We start from the raw sequence: 12,592 nt of genomic DNA on the forward strand, positions 1-12,592 counted from the left end.
AAAAGGGGAACTACACCAATTCACAGATTACTTGTTTGAAATTCCTTTTTTTATTTTTTCTTTCATTGTTTTATGCTAAACAACCAGCTGTTAAGTCCTGGTGATTTCCTTGCCTGTGGCTAATAGTTCTTGGCATCAAATTTTGGCTGTTCATGTTTGCAAATTTAATTATAATTAAAAAACCAAACCAAACAAATAAACCCAACACAATCCCCCAACTCTCTATCTGTCCTCAGTTGTTTTGTGGTTGTTGGATGTTTTCTTCTTCTGAATCATAGTCAGTAAAAGAAAGTTGTGATTGTACACATGAATAGATATCATTTGAGTTGCTTGTTCTTCAGGTTTTTTTTGGTTGAGTGGAGGTTTGCTTTATGGAAAAGGACCTGGGGGTCCTGGTGGACACCAAGTTGACCATGAGCCAGTGATGTCTCCTTTGTGACAAGGAAGACCACCAGCCTCCTGGAGTCCATTAGGTGGAGCATTGCCAGCAGATTGAGGGAGGTGATCCTTCTTCTCTGCTCAGCTTTGGTGAGACATATCTGGAGTGCTGCGTCCAGCGCTGGTCTCGCCAGTACAAGAGAGACATGGACGTACTGGAGTGAAGACCTAGGAAGATGATTAAGGGCCTGGAGCATTTGTCATACAAGGAGAGGCTGAGAGAGCTGGTACTGTTCATCCTGGAGAAGAGCAGGCTCAGGGGGGACCTCATCCATGTGTACAAATATCTGGAAGGGGGAGTAAAGAAGATGGAGCCAGACTTGGCTCAGTGGTACATAGTGACAGGACAACCATGAGGATTGGTCAAACACTGGCACAAGTTGCTCAGAGAGATTGCAGAGTCTCTGCCCTTGGAGATCCTCACAACCCAACTGGACATGGCCTTTGGACTAGACAAGGTCCCTTAATTTCCAAAGGTCACTTCCAACCTCGGTGAGTCTCTGATTCTCCATCTTTTCTCAAGGTGGAATGAAAGATGAAAATATGGTATTGAACACTGTAGAACATGTAACAATAGAAAACTCAATATTGGCCAATTCCTGTTTATTTGCTATCTTTACTTCATTCTACTGCCCATCTAGAATACTTTGCAATGCTTGTTTAGAAGCATTTAATAGTTTTCCTAAGTTGAGACTGTTCAAGGAAATATTGCCTGCTCTGGCAAGCGTTATTGGTACTGAGCCTTGGCACACAGCAGTCTCCACTTTCAGCATGGGATACTTAACTGTCTACTATAACATGGCCAATTACTTCATGATAACACCAGCCTGGTAAGACTCTCCTTAGCTGAGTATCTCTTAACTAGGCAAATGCACTGCTGTTTTCTACCTTTATTTACACAAGCAAAGGAAAACACTGCACAGAGCTCTATAAAATTTAGAGGCAACTTTACAGAAAACTTGCCTTCCCTCCAGTGTTTAGGCTATGGATGAGACAAACGCAAGTCTATTTGCAAACAGTATATTAAACTCCAGAAGCCAAACTTTTAAAAGCATCAAGTCTGCATTTGACGTTTTAATGGCAAAGGTTTGGTTTCTATCAATCACAACGTCATGTAACATTAAAATGCACCGACAAAAAAAAGAGATCTGTCATTCATTCATTAAGACACTGTAATCCAGTGTAAGATTTATAGGCTTAAAACTCAACGGTGTGTTTTCACAATAAATCCACTTTCACTGCTCAGCACAGAACAAATCTCTCTGTCACTCAAAATGTTTGCTGGTCAAAATGCCCTGTATGAGATCTTCAAAGGGTTTTTCACAAAATTGCATATAAATCCTTTTACCAGCAAAGGCTTAATTTAGGTTTGAGTTTTACTTTCTCAGGACATTGGTTAATATCTTGTGCTCAGACAAGATCTTGGTTATATCAGAAACACATAGGGCCCTAATTTATTATTAGCAGTCTGGTGTTAATTAGGGGGAATTACCAGAAATAGTTTGCTTGATGGAAATTTATTATGGGATCACACTTTACTGATGGCAAAATAGGAGTCACTGAAAGAGTGCAGCTCCTTCTCATAACCAACTAATTAATAAGGTGCCAAAATTCCTCTGAGAAGGGTTTGGTCCTAACTATGGGAACCTCACAGAGCAAATGGTTCCTGTGCAGTATTTAAAATTTAAAAGAGGAAAAGAGAGAGGAGAAAAAGCTGCCCAGCAGAAGTCTCAAAAGTGGTACAGCTTTTGCTTGAATTTATGAAAGAAAATATTTAGCTGTGTTTCCAAGCTCATTAAAGAATTGCTTTTCCCAGACAGAAAAACAACAGCTAGTTTATAATCTCATTTGGTACGCTTGAACTTGGTTTTCAGTTTTACTTGTGCATACTATATACTACTGCTTGTAATTTTATGAATTGGGCTTATAATGAGCTTTTATATTGCTCTTTATTGCTTTGCCTAAAGATCTTTTTCATATCATTTGCCATGAAAGTTGAGGTTGGCATAGATAGGAAACTTGTGTTGATGACTGAAAAACAGGGCAAAGTATTCACATCTCTGATAAGCCCAAATCTAGTGCGTGTATGGCAGTTTGGGGACAGAAAACCACTGTCTGTTGTTGGGGGTCTTATGAAAGTTTTATTTGTGTCAGAATGGCATGTTATAATAAGATGGAGTGCAAGCAAAAATGTCTCTAAAGAAATTTTAAATCACCATGCTAAAATTTAAATATTGCTGATTTGGAAAAATATTTTCCATAAGATTTTTTTTCAAAAATATTTAAGATGGTAAGGTATGCAAGTTGTAATAAAAGGCTTTTGTATTTACACTGGAAATACCTTAAACTCTTTAAAAATACCTAGTGTTTGGGGTGTGTTTTAAAAGTTTTCTCCTATACTGTGAAACTAAGGGTTGTGTCATTGTGCTCTGACTAATATTCACACTTTCCCTAGGATGACAGTTACTTCCTTTTCAGTACTCATGTATTCATGGCTTTGCTTCCCATTTTTCTTACTGTTGGGCAGTGCCGTTGTTTGTTTTAAAGTATTTCAGTACAAGATAATCCTGTCACATGTGTCCCTTATTTCTCTTTGTGATGCATCAATGAAATGTCAAATGTTCCTTTGGTAAATATAAACTTGCACTAAATTTTGGCACACTTCTGAAGTGTCAAGTTTTCCCACCCAGAAGTTTCCGCTGGAAAAATAGCTCAAGATACTAGACCAAAGCAGTAATTCTATCCTACATAAACTCTTTCTTTCCCTTGAAATCCATCAAGCAGAAGGGAACACATGAAAACAAGTGTAGGGCCAAAATCATTGAAAACCTAAGCAGATACAGCCTCACTGATTTCAACTTATTCCCCTCCGAATTAAAAATGACTGGTATCAAAGCTGTGTTAATTTTATGCTTACATTTGCCCAGTGAGTGAGATCAGAATTAAACTAAAGGATCTGGGTCCTTGGTTTTAGCAGGATTTCCACTAAGTGTCACAAATCTACTTGAAGGAATGCTCTCATTTGGTAGATGACAAAACAGTTGAGTACCATGCTACCCAGACACAGGAACATCACTACAAGAAATAATACTGCTTCCTAATGGTGTATTTCATTTCTCAAATCTCGGATGTTGAGTGTCTCTGGACGAACCATAACAGGTTAGGTAAGAAAGTGAAAATCTTTCCCTGATACTAATCTGCCTACACTGACACCTTGATTCAATGAAATTTAATTGAATTGTTATACACTTCCACTGAAATAGAACATAAAATTTTTGTACTTATCCTGTGCTTGGATCAATATTCTCTGAGAATAAAAAGGATGGTAAATTAATAAATGATGTGGCTCAGCATGAAAGATGAACTATTGGCATTTGCATTAAGTTGAGATAGTCTTTGTAGGTTTTACCCATATCAGCGTTCTTCAGCTTTTCTTGCCATTTATGTTGTCCTAGCAGCGTTTCTCCAAACTATGTAAACCTTTCAAAGTGTCCTTTAAGGGTGGATTGAAAATTATTCAGATCTCTCAAAAATTACTGGAGTATATATTTTTTTAAATTCACTTCCATTATTGAAATTGTTGATCATGACACATAAAGCAATCACTTACCCTCTCCTGCTGTGTGCAAAGAATAAATTACATTTTATAGGACAGGACTTTTTTTTTTACTATACAGTGTGTTTTTCCTTGTATGTTCTCAGCCTGTGCCTGTTGGAGGCAGGTAGGGTATAAAATAGAGCAACTTAATATTTACAGCACCTAGGGTCCAATCTTGGACTTATACCTGGCTTTAAACAACCCCAGTGAAGTTAATCTGCTATGTGACTTTTTTTTTCCCCATGTGGTACCCACTGACAATCAGTAGAGGATTACTGGGAAATTCTGACCAGTATCTGACCAATATCTGGAGAAGCAAACAAGTTGGGTTTTCTCTGAAATAATTCAGTGTGTATCAATGGAAGTAAAATGACACTACAATAAGGCTGCAAATAAATCTGGCATATTCTTCCTTATTTATTTGTATATTTTCTCAAGTATGTGGCTAATCAAGTGGTTTTTTTCCCACTTTTAATAGAATGCATCTCATAGTTGGCTAGAAGGTCCCTCTGCAAAATTTGGAGAGATATTATTTTTTGATGCTTTCCTTTTTCATTTATTCCAAGTGGATGTCTGTCGTGTCTTGGTGGAGATCAGTTTCTGAGGATGCTCTGATGAAGTCTGTGATAACTCCCCCCAAAAATAGCAGTAGCATATTTTCTTGCTTAAAATTTGTCTTTTACAAGGTCCCTAGAGCTTTAGCATAGGTTTCCTCATACCATATTCATATTGTAGGCAGTTACATGATGGTAGTAGGAGAATCTTGTATTTTTCTGCTCAATGGCAATTAGCATTCAAGGATTGTGGTGTATTGTGGGAGCACTGGATTGCTAGTTAGACAATGTTATGGTACTACTGTGAAACCAAGAGTCGTAATTTGGAGCTTGATGGGATAGATGTGGTAATCATAGTGCCACTACGCAAAGGGTGCAAACAGTTAAATGAAAATCAATATATGGGAGCTGTGGATTACCACCTGCATCCAGGCTCCAGCTCCTTTCCTTGCACAGGTCCTTCTGCTGCAGAGATCTTGGCAGAAGCAGCCAGCCAGGCCAGTTCGTCCCAACAAACGCCCCTACTCGCTGTCTCTGTTGTTCATCTCCCATCCCTCTGCCCAGCAGCACCCTGGTGACACTGAGCCTTTGCTCTCCTACATCCAGAGAGCCAAATTACATCTTTGGAGGCTTATGTATAGGTCAGATTTTTAAATTAAGTTCAGGGCTAATCACTGTTGAGTGTGAGCATGAGTCTATCAATATGTGTATGAGTTAACATAATAAATCACTTGTTTTTCAGGGAGCATGTTGAGAGAAGACTACCTTCTTCACAGCAGAGGTTTGCAAAATCAACCAGGGTGGAAATTGGCACTCCAAATTAGTTCCTTTGAACAGTAACAATGTTTGCTATTCTGGCCTTCATGTTTTCCCATGATATACGGTAAGGTCCTGTCTTGCTCTTGGAAGGAAGAAAAGGCATGCTGGGCAGTGATTTTTAGTTGTGCTTTCAGTCACTGTAGAGATAGAAGGGAAAAGCAAGGTGCAGGGGGGCCAGGAGATGGGGCACAGTGACAGGAGGAAAGGGGAGGTGACAGTAGGAAACAGTTTGGGGTTTAGAAAAAGGGCAAGAGCTTGTAGGAGTCATGACATTTTGTCAGTTGTTTCTTGTCAGAGGTTCATGCGAGCATGGTCTGAAGAAGGGGAATGATTTGGGGGGGGGACACAAGGTAAAACAGCAGGCATGAGCTGAGGGTGCTCCTAAAGGCAGAGCTTATAGCCTTGTGGCGGCGGACTTTTCTTCCCTCCCTATTCTACATTTATATTCATCACCAAATTGTGCTCATTTTTCTTCTGCCAGCTTTTTTCTTGGAGGTTGAATAGCTTTTTCATGTTCATGATGTACTTGGGGGGACAAATAAATCCTTTTTTGTCATCGGCTGATCCTGGGCTACCAAGAGGCTGAAGCGAGTGTTGTTTAACATTACCAGTGCTGGCTGCTGCTTCAAATTACACTGTCCCATCCTGTGCTGTCTGTAGGCAGCAGCCCTATCTCAAATCCCCCCAGGGCTTTGCTTCTCTGAGCTTCTTCCGGCTTCTGGCATGGCCACCTCTGATAAAGTCCACATGGAGATTTTACAGAACAGCTCCATGGGTCTGTGAGTGGGAAACACACCTCGAGCTGCTGCTGCCCTTGTGCAGTGCCATAACTCGCAGGGGATGAAATGGACTGGAAAATCTCATCCAATCATTAAAATTAAGCTTTTTACCTATTGCTGTGTGCAAAGTTGGAGCTGCTGTTCTCCATATGCTGTTTAACATGCTGCACGAGGGAGCACTGAGTGTCTGAGCTAACCTGTGCCCCAGTGCGAGGGGCAGCCAGCCGCTCTGGGAGCTAACAAATTTCTGGAAGCTCTTTGCTGTAGCTCATGGTTAAACAAATCCATCACTTCTTCCAGTCTGTGGATTACGTACCTTGTCCAGCACTACCCCAGTGCATAGATTTCATATCCTCCTTCATGTCAGCCAGAAATTAATAACTTCATGAGGATCCACAGAGCTAATCTGCAGTCTGATACCCTGCTTTGTCATTTTTGTCAGTGCTGCCTTGTTTAGAGTTCCTGTCCATCTAGAAGAGCTCCCTGGCCCTTCTCCTCCTGCCTGCTACCAGCTCCAGCAGAATTTGTAGCTGGGTGGGCAGGGATTGGGGACCCAGAACAACAGTGGTCCCTCTCCCAGGATGCAGCTTGTGCTGTGGCCGGTGGCGGTCCTGATGGTTACCTGCCCCAGCTGCTGTTTGAAATGGCTGCAGGCGGCTGGGTATGAGCTACGATTTGACCTAGTGGTGGCTGGTCGATGAGGATGCTGGAGGAGGGAAACGCCTTGCCTCTCGCAGTCCTGGGCATCCCTTACCTCGGCCAGGCCGGTGTCCCGGACCATGGATGGAGGAAGCCTCCAGGAGCTTTTGCTTTTCCGTCCTTCTCCAGGTTTGTTTCTCCTGGGGCACGTCCAGCCCCAGTTGGCTCTTATGAGGCAGGGTAGGGATGGTGCTCTGAAGAGCACAGGGGATGAACCTGCAGCACGTTTTAATGTGCATTCAGTGTTTGGGGGTGAAAGACAGCTTAGTCCAGAGAAGTGTATTTAATCATAGAGCAAATGGAAAAAAAAACCAACAAAGCAAACCCAAGTGTTTAGCCATCAGTGTGTTCTCTGTTATTCACAAATGGACTTGGTAATGTGATTGAGTTAGATGAGCCCAACATGCCCTATGGTAAAGGCTGTTTTTCTTATTATACATAGTTTGATGTTTACAAACCATAACTTAAAAAAAGATAATGGAAATAAACTTTGCTTTTGATTCATCAGCTTTTTGAGGGGTTGTTCATATGAGTCCCAGTATCATTGAAAATTAGGATCTGCATCTCAGCCAAAACGTGCCACGAGGGGAGCGGGGATGCTTTCATTTAATTGCGTTGAACTATACTGAATGAGAGCAGATTCCTATGGAAACCAGAGCATACAGTCAGGTAATCAAAGGTTGTATCTGAAGAAGACTGAATTGGCACTATCTGCTTCCTGACTTTGGAGTCCTTGAGTTTTCAACCTTATGGAAGTTTTTTTAATGGAATATAATCTATATAGCAAAGGCACGCGCTGGTGTGGTGTTTATATCAATGCTCTAGTCTGGTTCAAAGCTCAAACTGTTCAGAGGTTTGGAGTGTAAAAATAAATCCAGGGGAAGATTTATTAGCAGACAAAGGCCAGGCACAGAAGTCAATGATATGACCTGACTAGTACAATATCTATATGGCTTGTGTGTGTGTGTGTGTTCATGCAGTTACAGAAACAAAGGCCTCTATAGTGAAAGATACCCCAAGCAGCCTCTTAATTCCAACGCCCCCCCCCAAGAAATAGATCATACTATGCAGCAAACGGCACGTGAGGCAAGAGGGCTTCAAGTGTCTATTTGCTCTAGATAGGAGGAGATTAGTAAAAGGGCATGTCAAGCTCCTTTAATGAGCAGCAATGAAGTTGCTTTAAATTCTACCAGAGATTTTGGGCAAACTCAATTCAAATATTCATCTCTAAGTTAAAGACTTGATACACTAGGCATGGACACAAAAAGCTAGAGCAAAACTTGTAGAGCTGAAGCGGAAGCTAATTATACAGCCTTTCTTGCAAATGGAAATTCTAAGTGAGGACTTTTCTGGTTAATTTAATGAAAATCATCCTGATACATTATTAGACTCTTAATAGTTGGCCAGAGGAGATACGTGGAAGAGTGCAAATAGAGACAGAGAAGGAACTGATGATACCAGAGAAGAAGTGGTGCTGGCAGTTCAAGCAAAACGGGATCAAAGAGGAGATTGCTTTCAGGTGAGGTAAGCTAAATATTTTGCTTTTTTTTTTCTAATTTTTTCCCCCTACAGCTTAGACAGAAGCATTTGCTTCATTTTTTTCATAGGATAAATTGGCCAGAGATATTAAGCAAACTGTTTATTTTGTATTAATTCCAATCAGTCTGGTTTTAATTATCTTTCTTTTTTTATGGTTGTCATATGGATAATACTATGCAGATGTATACAAAGAATAGAAAACCTTACGCTCTGACTCATAAAGATGTTGAACATAAAACGTAACCTGCAGCCCTTCTCTCATTCTTGGTCATTGGCTCTGGACAGAGGAGCTCCATTACAGCACTCTTTACAGCCTTTTGACCTGGGATCTGGACCCAGGGAAATGCCCACTGGAATAAGGGAGAGACTGCAGGTTGCGAACATAGTATTCAGTGCCTGGAACCCAGCAAAGCCCTGATGCACGTGCTTCCTCTTAAACATAGAAGAAGTCCCCTTGAAGATAACTGCTTTATTAGGCTTTGATTTCAAGCAGTCTGTTATAGACATCTTTAAAATAATATTTGTAGGGCAGGTTTATCAATGTTTATATTCCTAGCCTTTTTTTTTTAATTATTATTGTTTTGAAATTGAGCAGGCTACTTCTCTTCCTTGCAGACCCAGACAATATGAACACTTTCTAAGCTCCTCACATTTGTCTCTTTATGTAGAGGGTGGGTTTTATCAAAATGATTCACAACAATATTATTATTACTCCGCATGGCTGCATTTGTGGAAGGTAACAAGTTTAAGTGATCTTCAATCAGTGCAATTACTTACGTGACTCTAGTTCCAGCATGAATCTTCTCCCGAAAGTTACGGCTGCTTAAGAGACAGCAGTGGCAATTTTTAATTCTGGACCAGTGATGTTTTTAGTAGTTGACATGTTATATGTTTGCATAGCTAAAAATAGCTGCAGTCATTGGGACTGCTGCTTCCTGATCCATATGTACATGCTGTGGACCCCGTGGTGCAACAGTGTTTTGGGTTTGTGTGGTGGGGTTTTGGTAGCAGGGGTGCTCCAGGGGTGACTCCTGTGAGAAGCTGCTAGAAGCTTCCCCAGCTCCAAGTCGGACCCGCCTCTGGCCCAGGCCGAGCCCGTCAGTGATGGTGGTCGCGCCTCTGGGAGAACAGATTTAAGAAGGGGAACCTGCAGTGAGCAGTGGGATTGGAATGTGAGAGGAACCCCTCTGCAGACACCAAGGTCAGTGAGGAAGGAGGGGAGGAGGTGAGCGGAGGACGGGATGCCCCTGCAGCCCCTGGTGAGACGGCAGGCTGTGTCCCCCCCAGCCCACGGAGGGGAGCGGGGAGCAGATGCCCACCTGCAGCCCGGTGAGGACCCCACGCCAGAGCAGGGGCATGCCCCCGGAGATGGCCATGTCTCCATGGGAAAGCCCGTGCTGGAGCAGTCTGTGACTGAAGGACTGCAGCCCATGGAAAGGACCCACACTGGAGCAGTTCATGAAGGACCGCAGCCTGTGGGAAGGACCCATGCTGGAGAAGTTCTGTGGAGACCTGTCTCCTGTGGGAGGGACCCCACGGTGGAGCAGGGAACAAGTGAGGAGTCCTGCCCCTGAGGAGGAAGGAGCGGCAGAGACAAGGTGTGATGAACTGACCCCAAACCCCATTCCCCGTCCCTCTGCACTGCTGGGGGGAGGAGGGAGAGAGAACTGGGAGTGGAGTTGAGCCTGGAAAGATGGGAGGGGTGGGGAGAAGGTGATTTAAGATTTGGGTTTACTTCTCATTATCCTTGTTTTGATTTGATTGGTAGTAAATTAAATTGATTTTGTTTCTTCCCCAAGTTGAGCTTGTCTTTTGCCTGTGACCATAAGTGATGAGTGATCCCTCCCTGTCCTTGTCTCAACCCACAAGACATTTTCTTCTCATCCCACTGGGACCAGGGGGAGGAGTGAGCCAGCAGCTTTGTGGTGCTTTGTTACCAGCTGGGCTTAAACCACGACACAAAGCTATCCTCAACTCAACAGCATTGACCTCCCAGTTCTTGTTGCATGGACGTCTGATATGTCAAACCTCAAACATGTCACTGATCCAGAATTGGGCAGATACAAGCTAAGAGGGAAGATTTATGCTGGAACTAGAGGAGAAAATAGATATTTATGGATGCTGTGAGGAGAAAAGAGGCCATCTGAAGCTGGTCAGGTTGGCGTTTGATGCAGATACAGCAGCCGAGAGGGGAACCGTGCCTGGTGGTGCGGGGCTTTGCAGGGCTCAGCAGCAATCACCACTGGACTTGCCCTAGATGGCTGCCACCAGTAACCTCTGCACCTTCTTACGAGAAAGCAGCTGCCGTTTTTCTAGGGGATTTTTTAAAGCACCTTGGTTTTTGTCAGAGTTTCCCCACTCGTGGTGGAGAGGGTTTCTGTGTGTCACCTGCTTGGCTTTGTTCATCAGCCTGTCCCTGGCAGGAGTGGTTTCCCTTCTGCAGTGCCATGGAGCAGCCAAAAGCAGTGCTGTGGCAGTGAGTCCAACAAAATGTCAAAATAGGTTGTGTGCAGATAGTGCCAAGCAGCCATTTACCTATTGGGAATTACAGCTGATGGACCACCTTCATGTGGGAGAGTTGGCTTTAACTTTTAAAAGTCCATGTGAGAATTACACTGTGTACAAGAAACACGTCACCTGCAGTTTTACAAGTGAGTCTCAGGTGCCCCCAATACACCAGAGCACAATAAGAAATAAAAGGTTTAGAGAGGAATTTAATTCAGTGGCAAATAGCTCTAACAAAACAGATATTCCAGAGCTTGCTGGGATAACCTACCAACTTTGGCATAAAATGTTCATAATAAGGCAAAGAAGGACACAGATATCTGCAAAGAAACTAGGTTTTGTAGCTGTCGTTCCTAGTTCATGCCCACCCAAAGTAAGATCAGCCCCATCACATTTATCTCATGCTTGCATTTCAGGGGTGGTTCAGGCTGCCTTTACGGTTTTGTGGGGCTCCTGGCTTTCCCCCTCCCTGGGGAAAGCACAAGGAAGATGCACACGGCACCCTGTAAAAGGGAGAGGAGACAGTAAAAGTTTGCTTCCTTACACAGCTCGCATTACAGATGCTGTCCAAGCCTTCCAAACTCCTCTTCAGAAATGAGATAGCATTACAGTGCCTTTGTACAGGGAATACCTAGGAAGAATTGAAGTGAAATTATTTAATTGTAAAGGCTGGAGACTTTTTTTTTTTTAAAACCCAAAAGCTGTAGAATTGAAAGGGCATTGGTGTTTCTTTCTTTTTGAAGAGACTGCAGGTATAAAATTATATTCTATTACATTTGCTCAGAATTTGAAGCCTCTGTAATATATACCGTCTGTATAACTTATAAATGTCAGAGCCCTTCCCAGCAGATTTCACCTGTAATGTATGTAATGTAGGGCACTTATGCATAGCCAAAATTACCCTTCCTAAATAAGTTTCAGCAGGGCTTTACAGCCCATGTTACAAGAATAGTTCACACTGGCATGTGGTGTGAGTTTACCCAAGTGGACTGAGATGAAGGGAAGCGTTACCTCAGATCTTGATATGATTATTTGCCCATCTGTGTAGTCCTCCTTTGAATATTGCCAGGATAGGAAATATAAAATGGTTTCAAAATGTCAAAGTCTTTAATTAAAAAGTAAACAAAACAGTGAAATCTGAAGCTAATATTACAGGGGGAAACAAAAATAGGAACAAAAGCGTAGGTAGGGACTTTGATATGATTAGTCAAATGCCACTGAAGCCAAAACTCAAGCTCTGAGGGTGTTTCGTGGGAAGCAGTTAAAGTGATCGCTGCACTGCTTGCTTGCTGGGTGCCGGGATTGTCAGCAGAGCTAGGACTGGTTTGAGGGTTGGTTTTTTTCTGAAACACTAAAATTGAGGAGCTGGACTGAGAGAGGTGGTTGGGATGTACGCGGCAGCTCCCAGGGTTCCCTGTCTGCCTGTCCTTGGCAGAAGAGGAGCACGTCCGCTCCTTACCACAGCCTGCCTGGGCAGCGGAGGCTGAAGCCAAAACCTCACGCGTCGTATTGCTGGTGTGTTCTCACCGTCACTGAGCATTACAAGGTGCGGAAGCGGGGCGGACGGGAGAAGCCCGGTTACGACTGGCGTTTCATCGATGAACATTGCAGTCCTGTTCTCTCGGCTGCGTCCCGGGCTGCACCCCCTGCACCTGCCGGTG

This window comes from Haliaeetus leucocephalus, unplaced genomic scaffold (assembly GCF_000737465.1).
Source record: "Haliaeetus leucocephalus isolate CR32 unplaced genomic scaffold, Haliaeetus_leucocephalus-4.0 Scaffold140, whole genome shotgun sequence".
In the NCBI taxonomy this organism is placed as follows: Eukaryota; Metazoa; Chordata; class Aves; order Accipitriformes; family Accipitridae; genus Haliaeetus; species Haliaeetus leucocephalus.